The sequence below is a fragment of the Lissotriton vulgaris genome, chromosome 10 (genome assembly GCF_964263255.1).
Source record: "Lissotriton vulgaris chromosome 10, aLisVul1.2, whole genome shotgun sequence".
Taxonomy (NCBI): Eukaryota; Metazoa; Chordata; class Amphibia; order Caudata; family Salamandridae; genus Lissotriton; species Lissotriton vulgaris.
This window is the reverse complement of record NC_141698.1, coordinates 164,179,353-164,193,209: the sequence shown is the minus strand read 5'-3', so window position 1 is coordinate 164,193,209 and position 13,857 is coordinate 164,179,353. Positions and strand designations below refer to the sequence as shown.

The 13,857-nt window shown below is 46.8% G+C and overlaps 1 protein-coding gene across 1 annotated transcript in view; it reads right to left on the bottom strand.

The window, feature by feature from the left end:
- The window catches only part of LOC147684905 (17-beta-hydroxysteroid dehydrogenase type 6-like), a 92,338-nt gene extending 81,259 nt beyond the window's left edge, over positions 1 to 11,079 (bottom strand). The window contains exon 1 of the mRNA XM_086940795.1: positions 10,894 to 11,079. The gene's annotated coding sequence lies outside the window, so the exon portion shown is untranslated. The remainder of the gene's footprint in view (positions 1 to 10,893) is intronic.
- Positions 11,080 to 13,857: the final 2,778 nt, after the last annotated feature.

Below are 13,857 nucleotides of genomic sequence, written 5' to 3'. Positions count from 1 at the left end.
AGCAAGCTCTAAGCTTCGCTGCTGATTTTAGGAAATTAAGAACAACTAAAATAGAATCTCCATGCAACAGTTGTAAATAAATGAAGGCTGTACGCACCTGCTTGAATTCCAACCTCCTTAAAATAGGGATAATAAAGGTTTTCCGGGGATTGCATAATGCTTAAAAAAAAAATTTAAATGAAGCATATCCTGTGGAGACTCACTGTCTCAGCCACAGGATTCTAAAAACTGGCTTGTACTACTACCCTGTGGTGAGGCCAACAGGAGGTAAAACCGATCCAATTGGAACCTGGTCAATAAAAAATGTTCATAGGTGCCAAAAGCTCCCAGTAGACCGGACTCGGTCATTTGTGTTGTTTTCAATTGCAAACACTGGGTTTCCTCCGTTCCAGCTCTTCCCTTTTCAATTTCCTTAAACTGCAAAAAGACTCACTGACCCACCCCAGATCATTCTTGGTCGCCGATTCTGGGTTTGTAAATAGTTCATATCTTCCCAATCTTTCAAAGCTGCTATTGATATATCTAAGCCAGGGAAAGTGATGGGCGCAGTCAGGGGTCATGTGCTCCTTCAGGATCAGATGACTCAAAATCAATCCTTCATTCAGCCAGGTTTTTAGCCAAAATGTTAAGGGGCGTGGAGCTAATAAATCGCAGAGATAGGACAACCCCAATTCTTTGTGTACCAACATATTAGATATTCCCCGAGGCACACCTAACAAACTTTTCAAGAATGAGTTCTCAACTACTTGTAACTCATTCATGGAGACGTAACTCATTCATGAAGACGTAACCCGATGTTTCGCTACTGTAAGCGGCTTTAGCGACACACTTGGTCTGATATATCTTTAAAAGAGCCGAAATCTGTCTCCTGCCTATTTTAGAAGCAAAGTTTACAACTGCCGTATTTGCAAACACTAGGTCACCCCTTTTTCTCTGTTTAAGCGGGACCCATTTTATTTGCTCGTCCATTAGGACCCCCAAGTAGGAAAAGACATCTCTGCAGGGAACTTGAGTGGATCCAACCATAAATTGAAAAGGCTTTTTCAGACGGAGTCCCACCTGCATCACATAAGATTTATAATAGTTTATTGAAAGGTCCAGACTTGGCATAAAGGAGAAGGAATTAAGCAATGCTTGTAACCCCCTTGCGGTCCTAGATAAAAGGACTGCGCCATCTGCATATAATACAACAAGCAGACCGTGTCTATCTACCTGCGGATGGTCTACCCTTGTCTTCATTAAAACTTTATCCAAATTATTAATATACTAGCAGCCCGTCCCCACGTTGTCCGGGTAGGCTTTGCGAGGTGAAAAATACTCACCAGCATTGCGCACTCCGGACACGGGCAGCTCCTTCCTCTCTCTTACCAATTACCCCTTTTTACCCACTTCCCCTCAAACTACCTGGCCTTCTGTTCTGTTCTGAGAGCCTCAGCTTCACCTGTCCTGGCCATCCACCTGCGCACGTACCCCCCGCAAATCTCCTGAGCCCAGTCACCTCATCCTCACACTATCACTCTAGTACACTCACCTCAGACTTCCCTCATCTCAGCCCACTCCCATGTGTACCCCATCACCTCCTCAGCCTATTACATTAACCCCTTTTAATCTCTACACCCTCCCAACCCGTCAGTTACACTTTACACCTCAGTCAGACCCCCACCTCATCCCACCCATGTTCTTACTTTCAGTCTCACTTCTTCAACCTACCAAAAGCGTACCTTTCCTCACCCTACCAGGAACTCCCTTACCTCTCTTCAGTCCCCTTCACCCCTCTGTTCACTCCGTACCCTCTCACCATGATAGCCCGCGTCATCCTCGGGGTCCGTCTCAGCCCCACGGCCCCACTGTCGCCGCCGCTCTCTTTACCATGATGGTAGTGGACATTGCACTGAACTGGGTGTCGGTTCCGCGCTCCTCCCTGCGCTCCTGGTGTACGCCGAATGCCGCGTTACTTTTCCTCCCCACGGCTCCACTTTCGCCGCCGCTCTCTTCACCATGATAGTGGCGCACATTGCACTGAATCGGGTGTCGGTTCCGCGCTCCTCCATGCACCACGCCCACACGCCATCGTGTTGTATGCGCCCATGACGCCGAACGCCGCGTTATGCGCCTATGACGCCGAACGCAGCGTTCATATCATTTTTCCCCTAACGTTCTTCCCCCCCACTAATGTATATGGTGTGGTGCTGTATAGCCTATGTCCATCTCCTGGACCTCCCCTTTCCAACGCTGTATTGGGTGTTGTGATTGGTGGTGTACTTTTCGAGTTTACCCGCCTCAAAGGTTCCCAGTTCTCGCTTTATAATAGTAGTATAGATAAATTAAACAGCAAGGGGGCTAAAATACACCCTTGATGTACTCCTTTTCTTATTGCAAAATTACAGGAAACCCTTAAATCTTGGGAAAATCTAACTTGCACTTTGGTGAATTGGTGGAGGTCTTCCAGAAAATTAACGATGTTTCTATCTAACCCAATAGCCATCATGGCCTGCCAGAGTATAGCCCTATTCATGCGCTCAAACGTGGATGACAGATCCATGAAAGCTAGATAAATAGAACCGGGGCGGGCAACTGTATGTTTACTAAGAATCATAGATAGATTCAGACAATGTGCCACAGTAGAATAGCGTGTTCCTCTGCCCAGCTAGTCAAACTATCTAAGAGTACTTGACCTACCTCCTTTACTACCGAGTCCAGCAATTAGATAGGTCTTTAGCAGTGAGTGCTATTTTGGTTACCCTTTTCAAAGATAGGCAGTATAGTGGAAATGGCCGAGGACTCGGGGCAACCTGTTTTCACCAAAGCGTTCATAACCACAGTAAGGACCGGTGCCCAAAAGGTTGGGCTGCCATCAGGACCCAGGGCTTTATTGCATGACAACCCGACAATGCCATCCTTAACCTCATCCATGTTAAAAACCAGATCAATGGTGCCTGCCTCACGGCCAGAGAGGCAGTTTAAATCAGGGGGACACTGAAACATGGCTTCAAAATGAAGCACCCACTTCTCCTCAGCAATATGGGCACCCACCGCACTTTCTTCCTCATGATTCAAGAAGGGGCTATTAATTTTACTCCAAAACTTGGAGGTGTCCCTCAGAGTACTAGCCTCAGTTGACTACCTCCAGGCTTCCTCCTTTAGCATGGACTTACATCTTGCCAATTCCAGATTATACTCTCTTCAGCAGATTCTAACTAATGTGAAATCTCTTGGGCTCTTATTTAAAGTTTCCCTCAGCTTCCTGGCAGCCCGTGAGCAATGAGAATCAAACCATCTAGGTACCTGAGTAGCCGATCGCTGAGACTGGGCCCTTATCGAGTCACTTATTTTAGCAGAAATAGTTTTAAAGGCACGGATGACCTCTCCTGGGGCCAATGATGGTGTGGTGCACAGGGCTAACACGTTGGTACATGTGATGGTTATTGACTCATAGAACACATCTGGGGATATCTGGGTCCTTTTTAGCAACCTTCCAACATCTGTTGGTCTCACCGCCCCACTCTGCCCACCACCCCTCCATGTGTAAGTAATGGCCCGCTGAGATAAACATGCAATGGGTTGTGGTCACTGTATGCACTGGCTTGAATGATGAATCCCTTAAATAATTCAAGTAGAGGTGTAGATACCAATATGAAGTCAATGAATGACCCACCTCCCTGCCCATTAAAGGATGGTATAAGGGCCTTACTGTGGGGATCTATTAAGCACATAAGGGACAATAAATCAAATTCATGTAAAAAGCTGTTCAGCGTATCACCTGGTGTGGTGTGTTCAAAATGAATTCCCCTCACATGTGGGCAACCCCAATCTGCCAGCCTAGAAGTCCTAGCATCACCACATGGGTGAATATTATAATCCCCAGCAATCATAAACCTTTTAAAAGCCACATTAAGATGTCTCCTTAAAAAGGAGCCCAACAAGGAAATATTACACACACCCTTTGCACAGGACTTTGAGTTATAAGAGTTAATAAGACCCAATTTGTGACACCCCGTGCACAATACCAAAGACTGTAAACATCGATTTTCCGTCGGAAAGACCGATATCTTACACTCTACTGCTAAGGAGATATAAATAACAAGACCTCCACTAGATCTTCCTGCAGGTGAGGGGGAAGCCGGAACAAAGAATGACTTACAGCCCTCCAATGGTAAACTGCTTTTGGACCACCATGTTTCCTGTGGACAAATCACACTGAACTGTTTTATAAACAGAATCCACAAGGGGTCAAAAAGTTTATTAGCTAAGCCTGCAATGTTCCATGATATAAAAATTGCAATAAAATTTCACCCAGGGTTCCATTGTTTTACCATGAACATTCCTGTTGAGTAATAAGAGTCTCCAAGTCTGTAGGAACAGGCCCGCTAAGACAATCACACATGTCCATGGCATCCAGGGATGCAAAACAGTTTGATGACTCCATTAGAGGTAAAACTGGCTGGTGCCCACCTTGTGATGACCAATGTGTAGGATTTAAATTGGAGTTTAAATTTGTGTACCTGGGGGATGGCTACGCTGGATATGATGGTGTCTGCCTGTTCAGCGGGGCTCTGATGGTATTAGAAAGATGATTCTGCCTAATGTCTCAGGTTTGTAAAAGGATCCAAGGGGTAGAGCCATAATGGATGACTGAGGGTCGTGGGGAGCATTAGTCAAAGCTGTAGCCAGAATCCTTTCTGCTATAGGGGGTCTGTTAAAATTGATAATAACACAATCACCCTGGCTGAACTTGGAGGAGCTGTCTGCCCAAATACCCCTTCGCAACATATTGAACTTTTTCTCTACTCTTGTACCTAGAGCAGTGTAACAAGATAACCAGTGTAAGAAATTGTTTTTCAGTTGGGACTAGCCCTCCTTGGCGCCCTGAGAGAGAGCTGCCACATTCCCCAGTATCACAACATATGGCGTTGCCGGCGATGGAAGTTGTATAACAGTCAGATTCTGCATAAAGCCCTCCTCTTCCCCCAGAAATGGCTCTCTAATTTTGTTGCTCTCAGATGTTGATCGATCACGTGTAGCAGACCATTCCACAAGGCCCATATTCGTGCCAGGATTTAAAACTGTGTGATTCAGAGAGAACTGTACAGGGCCCCTTAATAGCTTTAAAGGAGAAGGTCGATACTCCCTAGTGTTTGAGAGTAGGGCTGTCAGAGTGGGTCCTTCCATTGCCACTGGGTCAATTGGGAACCTTGGTTCCAAGGTAACACCATTCCCCTTTCAGGCATGCAACATTTTAGATCAAAAAGTCCCTTTTCGATTAACGACAGAAGTTGAAATAAGGAATCCAGTTGGGAGTCCATCACAGATTTCAAGGAGACCTGGAAGGATTCTAGTATGCACATCATGTCTGCCTTTTTAATTCCTTGAGTGCTTGAAGGCTTCTGGGTTGTCAGCTCAGCTCTTGTCTTCTATCTTTTCCCCCAGGCAATTGGCCCTTTCTTTTTGTACCGGACCCTTGGCCAACCAGTTCTACTCCCCCCGGTCTCCCTCGCATGGCAAATCCAGTGGCTATCGGTTGTTTGACCTGATGCTTGATAGGTGTGCCCGCCACATGCCCCTGACTTGAAGGTACATCGACCTCCCCCCTAGAGTTATTGACCACAATAGTAGGTGTAAGTGGTAGCTGGTGGCCCATTATACAACTGTCCAAACCATCTGGTTCTTGCACCCTGCAGTTGTTCAATAAACCATCAGCACTGTCCATGGTGATAAGGGCCCTTGCTGGCATAGAGAGGGGACCATTCACAGGAGACCTGGAGAGGCGCCGGGTCACCAACTCCTTCTCCTTGTCAAGCACTCCTGCGGCCCGCTGGAGAAAAGAGTCCATAGCCACTACTGTGCTTGAATTGGCCCTCCCAGAATCCATGGTCACCTTGCATTTTCACATTGCGTACCCCGACCAATATGCCTTAAGCGCGTTTTTAGCACAAAGACAAATTCAGAGTCTACTTGAACGCGCAGGGTGTTAACCTCCCAAGCCCTGTGCAGTAAAACCTCATGCTTCCTAGCAGCTGGAAAAATGTTGCCTCCAATACCTACAAGGTATGAATCAAACAGATGTTTTCATCTTTTCCATAGTATAAGTGATTCACCCTTGTCACATAAAAACACAGAAGGAGAAGGTACATCAGCTGTTGCCATTTTGGTGCCGATTACACACCGTGTTGCTGCCAAGTTCTATCGGATGACACTGCTCCAAAGAGGAATGTTGCCCCGATTTCTGTAATGGGATATTACCAGGGCCGGACTGGCTGTGGTGGACACCAGGCATTTCCCCGGTGGGCCACCAAGGTGGGGGCCGGTTTTAGGCCCCTGGGCTGCCGTTTTTGTTACCAGTACCCGGCAATATCAGCCCCCTGTAACAAAATCGGCAGAAACCGATCCTAGCAAACAGCTTGGCCGCACCCCCCTCCACCCCCTCAGGGGGGCCGGCCGAGCAGTTTGCCAGGGCCGGTTTTGGTTCCCAGTCCGGCCCTGGATTTTACGATATTGTCAAAATAGATGGCCAATTTTTGGCGCTGCTCCAACGAAGTATGCTTCCTCCCCTTATTGCGGTAATGGGTTACTATGATACCCCCCAGTAAAATTAGCACTGCATTGCACGTTCTTGACATGATGACTCTGACACTACACAGTACGCACACCTAGGAGTGCATCATAAACACGCTGCTGAGCTGCTGAAATTAAGTTTATGCCACCAGTGCAATTAAAGGCGGATGCTAGATCGTGCTGGGTTCCGAAAGAGCCAATGTCACGCCCTGACAAGTATGAACTCAATAACGCACCGCCCCCTATTGGCTCTGAGCGGGGCATGTCCCAATAAAGTTAATAGCGCTTGCCAAAAACACGTGAATGCTATGCCGGCAGGGGTTCATTCAGCTTCACATGCCTCCAGAAAATGATTGTTTCCATGATTGTTGTGCAAGTTACGGGCTGAGGAGCTAATCAAAACTTGTGAATTTCAAAGACATGAACAACACTAATACCACACATCCACTGAGCACATGTATATTTAGTAAAGTAAATCACATTACAGATCTATAGGATCAAAGTAAATTAGGATGAATTGCAACCTGAAATTACCAATGTACAATGATAAAGTATTGTCGACGTGACCTCTCTCAACTCCCACTGATGTAAACTGTATTGACCCAGTTGGACTTTTGCCCCCTCTATAGCACAGAGCTGGCAGTGCTTCTAGCATCAGAGTCTTTCCGATAAGACATGGACAAGGGACATAGAGAAGCAGTGCTAATGTTAGACCCCAGTGCAGCTTTCGACACCTTGTCCTACAACCTTCTGCATGAACGATTCTGGAGATGCGGTGTTGGGGATACTACCTTGCAGTGGCAAGCTTCCTTTTTGCAAGATTTATTCTTTCAGGTGCCATTAAAACTTTTTCTATCCCCGGTTTTCCCATTGCAGTGGGGGGTGCCTCAGGGCTCCTACTTGAGCCCTACATTATTTAATCTGTATATGAGTGTCAGGAAGAGCCCGGATGGGAACAGAGTATTGTATACCCTGGTTCTTGTAATGACCTAGAGTCAGCGCTCTAGTGTTCAGCATGTTACCACACACTGAACACCCACCCACCACAGGCTTCGTCCGACCACATGGCCTCAACATCATATCCTACGCAGACGACACCCAGCTCATCCTCTCCCTCACCAAAGACCCCACCACCGCCAAACTCAACTTCCAGAAAGAAATGCAAGACATCGCAGTCTGGATGACCAACAGCCGTTTCAAGCTCAAAGCCGAGAAGACAGAAGTCCTGGTCCTCTGCACCACCCCTTCTGCATGGGACAGCACCTGGTGGCTGATCGCCCTCAAAAGCCAAACAACCCCCTCAGACCATGCCAAGAACCTTGGCATTGTACTCAACTCATCACTCACCATGAACCAACAGGTCAACGCCATCACCTCCAGCTGCTTCAACATCCTCTGCAAGACCTTCAAGTGGATTCCCCCTGAGTCAAAGAAGACAGTCACCCACGCACTGATCACCAGCAGACTGAACTATGGAAACGCACTCTACACCGGCATCAACAAGTCCGTACTCCGCAAACTTCAGACAATACAGAACACCGCCGCCAGACTCGTCCTCAGCATCCCCTGACACGAACACATCAGCCAACACCTTTGAAGCCTTCACAGGCTCCCAGTGGAGAAAAGAGTCACTTTCAAAATCCTCACTCACGCCTACAAATGCCTACGCAACAACGGACTCAAATACATCAACGACAGAGTCAACTTCCACATACCCAAAAGAAACCTCCGGTCTTCCTAACCTCGCACTGGCTTGGCCAAAACCCCGCACATCCACAGAGCCAGAGCAGGTGGAAGATCCTACTCTCACATTGCAGTCAAGACCTGGACATCAGACGCACCCCCTCCCTGAACACCTTAAGGAAGACACTCAAGACCTGGCTCTTCGGCTAAACAGATCTGCGGACAACCTCCCCCCCGCCCCCCCCGTTTCAGCGCCTTGAGACCCTCACGGGTTAGCTGAGCGCTTCCCTGATTGATTGATTGACTGCATGCAGCCTTCTGTTACAATTATAAATTACACACACCGCAGTGCTAAATTTGAGTAAGGTTTTCTGATGCTCTGTACAAGCACTTAAATGTCAATATCGGTACCTATGACAGTCCGCCTCATGGTGACGCTGTCTGTTTAATTTTCAGATGAGCACAAGAACAGTTGTTTCATAAATATAAAGACTAGTCTCTGTCGCCCAAGTCACTTTCGTAGTTATGGGTGGCCTGGAATAGACTTAACTGTCACACATGTAAGAGTGTGATGGTTAGTAGGTCTATTGGTACTGTCATTGGCAGCGCTGGCTGGGGCAATGGGTGGTGCAAGCTACAGTGGCCCCCTGAAAATGGCCATGGCACAATTTTTATTTTTTACAAATTAAGCACAGAGTACTAGAATGCAGATAAAAACACTTGAACTAGCTAAACCAGTGAGACATAATGTGGGGGCTTTGAGAGCTATGGCATATATTTGTACGTTGTCAAACTGGCCTTTAGGACAATCAAGCAGTTCCTGACCGACTGGTCTGACAGGTCGGTGTGTGGGCCAGTTTTTGGCTGTTTAAGGTCTGCTGGACTGGATTTGCTGCCGATTTTCCTGATATTAAAGAAAACGTCCCTGCAGCAAACTCAAATCCATACAGTCTTCCTTACCTTACAAAACAGAGTGTCTTTACAAATTCAAAACTGCCCCAATTTGCAAACATGACCACGTTTTTTGCCACTCTAACTCACTAATGGAGGCCACTTTTATTTTTATGCCCGGGCTTATTTTCTGTCTCATACTGACTTTGTATTTATTTAGTGCGCATCACACACTGAGCGAGTTGAGCTGTGTCTTGGCAACAATGCGAAAGCATTATGGGATTAGAGGTGGATTAAATATTTCTTCAATTAAAAGGTTTATTTTGAAAACGTTAATATCAGTCAATATTATCTAATGTAATAAATCGAAACATTTATAAAAGATAAAGAAATAGACCAAAAGAAATGTAAAGAGTCGTTAAAAGTGAACTTGATTGAGTTGCGGGGGAAGGGGGGGGTGTATAAATTCAGTTGGGAGCAGGGAAGTAAGGTGGAATGTTGTAAACTAATAAAGCTCCTCACCTCATCCAATGCGACACTTCAGTAATATATATATATATATATATATATATATATATATATATATATATATATATATATATATATATACACACACACACACACATATGCATAATACATACATGGGTGTGAGTCAGTGTGCACATGTGTCCCGTCCGCCCCCTCCCTGCCATAAATTCAGGCAACCACTGACGGCTGGTCTCCTAAAAGGAGCGCCAGTGGGCCCCACCTACAACCCATGGCTGAACTAAAGCATTGAAATGCCCGTCACAATTGCCTACCTTAAATTAGGAGGAGGCCCTGTTGATTCCAAGCCCGCGTGCTCCCGAGGTTTTACTAGTTATTCCTTATTTGGCATTTTATATGGGAACTCTCCTCGTGCTGTGCTGTTGTCCTATTATCTTGTATCCATAGGAAAATACCTGTAGGAGGAAATGCAGCAGTTATGATGCCCCAGGGTCAGCCGCTGCCTTCTCAACAGAGTGGGATTGGTAATGCGGGCACTCGAGCAATGGCCGAGGGGCCGGTGTCCAGTTCCAGCTGTAGGCTGCTTTTTTTTAGCAGTCTGGGGGGGGCGATTTGGGCGGTTTCTACGTTGTTCAATGCCGCCAGCAGCCTAGTGGGTGCCTGAATGGCCTTTCTGGAGGCAGATGGGGGTCCATGACCTCCCTTTTATCAACGGCCGAGGTGAGACTCCCTTTCATGCGCATTGTCGGCCAATTAATGTATGCATATTGAGTAGGGGTCCTGAGCCAAAGTAACCTCACATCTTTTCAGGTGTGTTTCACCAGTGTAAACTAATCTGTGCATTTTTTAACGCCCCCCTCCATTTTTTTAATAACATTTAGCAGAAACAGTGTTTTGCAGAAAGGCAATATGCAAATCTGGGCCACTGTCTTTTAGCTCGCCCCGGTGTCCGGGACGATTTTTAATCCCAATCCAACCCTCCTTCTCAAACAATCACCTCTTATCTGAAGGTGACATTGCTCGTTTCTATGATACTTTCAATAACATTGAACCGCCTTAGAATTATTGCTTCCCACCACAATCTTTTAGCATCCTCACAGTCAATAAAAGGGTGTTACTATTACCGAGCTCAGCGGCCTCGGAATGACAACCGAAGGAGTCAGTCCCTTCCAGATCACCCGCCTGTTGCTCAGAAGCATGGGCCTTAACCCACAGGGCTACAAGGATCCGGATTTACTGTCTTTAATGAACACATCGATCAGCCCCGGCAGTGACGCTTACCGCTTCGCCGAGCGTCGTTTCACCGACAGAACCACTTTTGCCGCAAATGAGGCGGTGTCCGCACAGCAGGCGCGCTCGCTTCTTCTAGTAGTCTTACTTGACTGGGCACATTGTGACCCCTCGGCTCGCCACGCCCTATTCGAAGCAGGTTCTGAACATTCCATACATACCTAGGTCTTATTGGTCGTCACTGGTTGACGGCCGGGGGAAACAAAGGCCAATTGGTGTTTTAAAAAAACGGAGTATAGACGGTGTCGTGGCACCCTTCCAATACACCTCACTAAAATAGACGGGCCCAAAGATGCCGGCATAGTGGCCAGGTACTCAGGTAGCCACAAGTCTTTGTGCGAAGCCTTCATCCTATCCTGGCTTTCAGCAAACAGTACTATGCCTGGTGGGATATTCGAGCCTATGCTCACATAGCTGCAGTGCGACTACAAGCCCCAGAATGCAACCTGCTGATGATGTCACGCATATCTTGGATTACGTGGAAACCAGACACTCATAAAACATAGCAGCCTAAAACACTGTAAATGATGTGCTTATATAACTCCAAAATGATATTATAAGTCGAAGCACTTAACCTTTCCACATACATTGAACCTAGTTGACAAATGCAACACAAAAAATGTTGTCCCAAAATGCTCTCCTCGTTATAAAGGACCGAGCAACTTTCTTGTAAAACTAGAGATAGGAGATATACTGTTTGTCATCTACAGCTGATGTGTAGACTGTGTTACTGCAAACCATAGGGAAAACTTTCAAACTAGAGTCAATTGTTTCAAACTCCACACATTTTACTAGGCCCTGGCGAAATTTCTGTTAAACCGATGTAATCTCATATAATTTAGCAAATTTCATGTTACAGTCTTCTCATGAAAGTCCCGAAATTACGCCATTAGGCCATGTGACATAATTACGCCGTGTGCCCGTTTGCCACAGGAGCATGGGAACAACGCAAATGACCAGATCCTGAGCATCTGATGTTAGCTGCACTTGTGTGTTTTTGTTGCTGTTTTTTTTTTAAAGCTTGCAGTGCATTCAAAACAGAGGCAAGGGCGCAATTAGACTACAATATATAGCGAGAAATGATAGTGTCCCATTCTGCATAGTTTGGTGTAATTTCACTTGATTGCAGAAAAACAAATTACACGAATTTCACGTAGTCCTATCTTTACTAACGAACGAGACTCACACTAGTGTAACTGGTGCTCGCATACCTGCCAACTTGAAGAATAATCTCACAGTGTGAGGAGGGGCGGGGCCTGGTGCCGAGAAGTACCCAGGAGGCACTTTTGAACTAAGTTGGCAGGCAATGCCCAGTCGTGGGTCGCTTGCTCACTTTGCCACTGGATTCAAGCTAGCCTAGCTGATGAAGGCCGTTAGCCCGAAACCGGTCCCAGGATGGCACTCGAAGATGGACAGGGTGAAACGGTCGGTCATGCACCGCATAGGGGGGAAGGCAGTCCCCAACATCCCTATGATCCTCAGGGCTTTCTTTGTGTGTGGCTGCGTCCGAATAACCCTGTTAAATGTGAAAAAGGACCACTCTGCCTACAAAATCTTCCGCCTTTTCCTTCCCGTTGTGGAGACAGGATGGGATAAGTGGGAAAATGCAGTGACTTTCAACTGGGACCTTCCCTGGTACTACATGGAGGTGGAAAAGTTTGTGGGTGAATTTGGGCTGAACTGTGTCACACCTTGCCTTTGGAAGCCCAAGACAATCCGCAAACTGATCAGGACCAGGGACACTACCGAACCAGTGAGCGACCTGCCACCAGCAACGGCAACGCACGTGTGGGGGAATGTATCCTCCCCAAGTCTGACAAACAGACACAAGGACATAGCATGGATGACTGTGAAGGGGGGCTTGCCAGTGAGGTCCTTCATGCACAGCAGAGGCCGGTGCCCACACAGGAACTGCCCAAGGGGATGCCCCGCAGAGGAATCTGCACACCATCTCTCTGGGCCTGCCCCTTTGCCCAGAGACTAAGGGCTCCCTTACGACAAGAACTGCTAGCCCTAACCCCCTACGAGAACATTACTGAACAGTCCATGCTGTACGGGCTGTTTCCAGGGACACACACAGAGGAAGCTATCCAGGGGTGCTGGAGGCTCCTCTGCTGTATTAAGGGCATTCTCCTGTTCACCAGGACCCGCCTGGTGACCAATGGAGAGGTGGTGAACAGAGAAGGGTGCCGCAGGATGGTGCTCAGCCTGCTTAGAGACTATGCAGCCATGGACAAGCAGGAACGTGAGGAAGGGGAAGAACTGTGACAAAACCCCCCTACCCCACTGGTCTCTTAAAATGGCGGCCCTGTTAAAAACTGCAAACGCTATCTGCAGACATTTCTGAACCCCAAACTGATGACTTGTAAATGTTTAAATGCATTGATTAAAAAGTTAAAGTGGACTGCCTTCCCTAAGGGGGAGGTACCACTTCCTTGAAAACTATGTATCGCAAACTTTTAAGCACTTAGGGGCAGATGTATCAAGCCTTTTGCGATTCGTTAAGGCTGAAATTCGCAGAATTTCGGCCTTAGCGAATCGCAAAAGGACTTTTTACCGATTTTGGAATGTATTAAAAATTAGCAAAATAAGGAATCGCAAAAAATTGCGATTCCTTATTTTGCTTAAGCATTTAAGGAATCGCAATTTTGCGATTCCTTAAATGCTATATATGAAGCATTACAAAATTGCAAATTCAGGTTTAGAAATCGCGGGGCGTGGCTTCGGAGCCTTCGGAGATGGCCGCTATTCTTGGGAGCTCCGCCGAGACGTGAGGGTTTGGAATGGCTCCAGGACTTATTTCTTCGGTCTGGACCGGAATTTTCTCCTTCCCGGACGTCGGAACCTGAGCTGCTTCTAATGCAGCGAAAATCTGCTCTCATGGTGAACTCAGCGACCTTATTTTCTTCACTTTGTTATTTCGCCTTAGCTTAACGTCGCGGCCACCATTTTGTT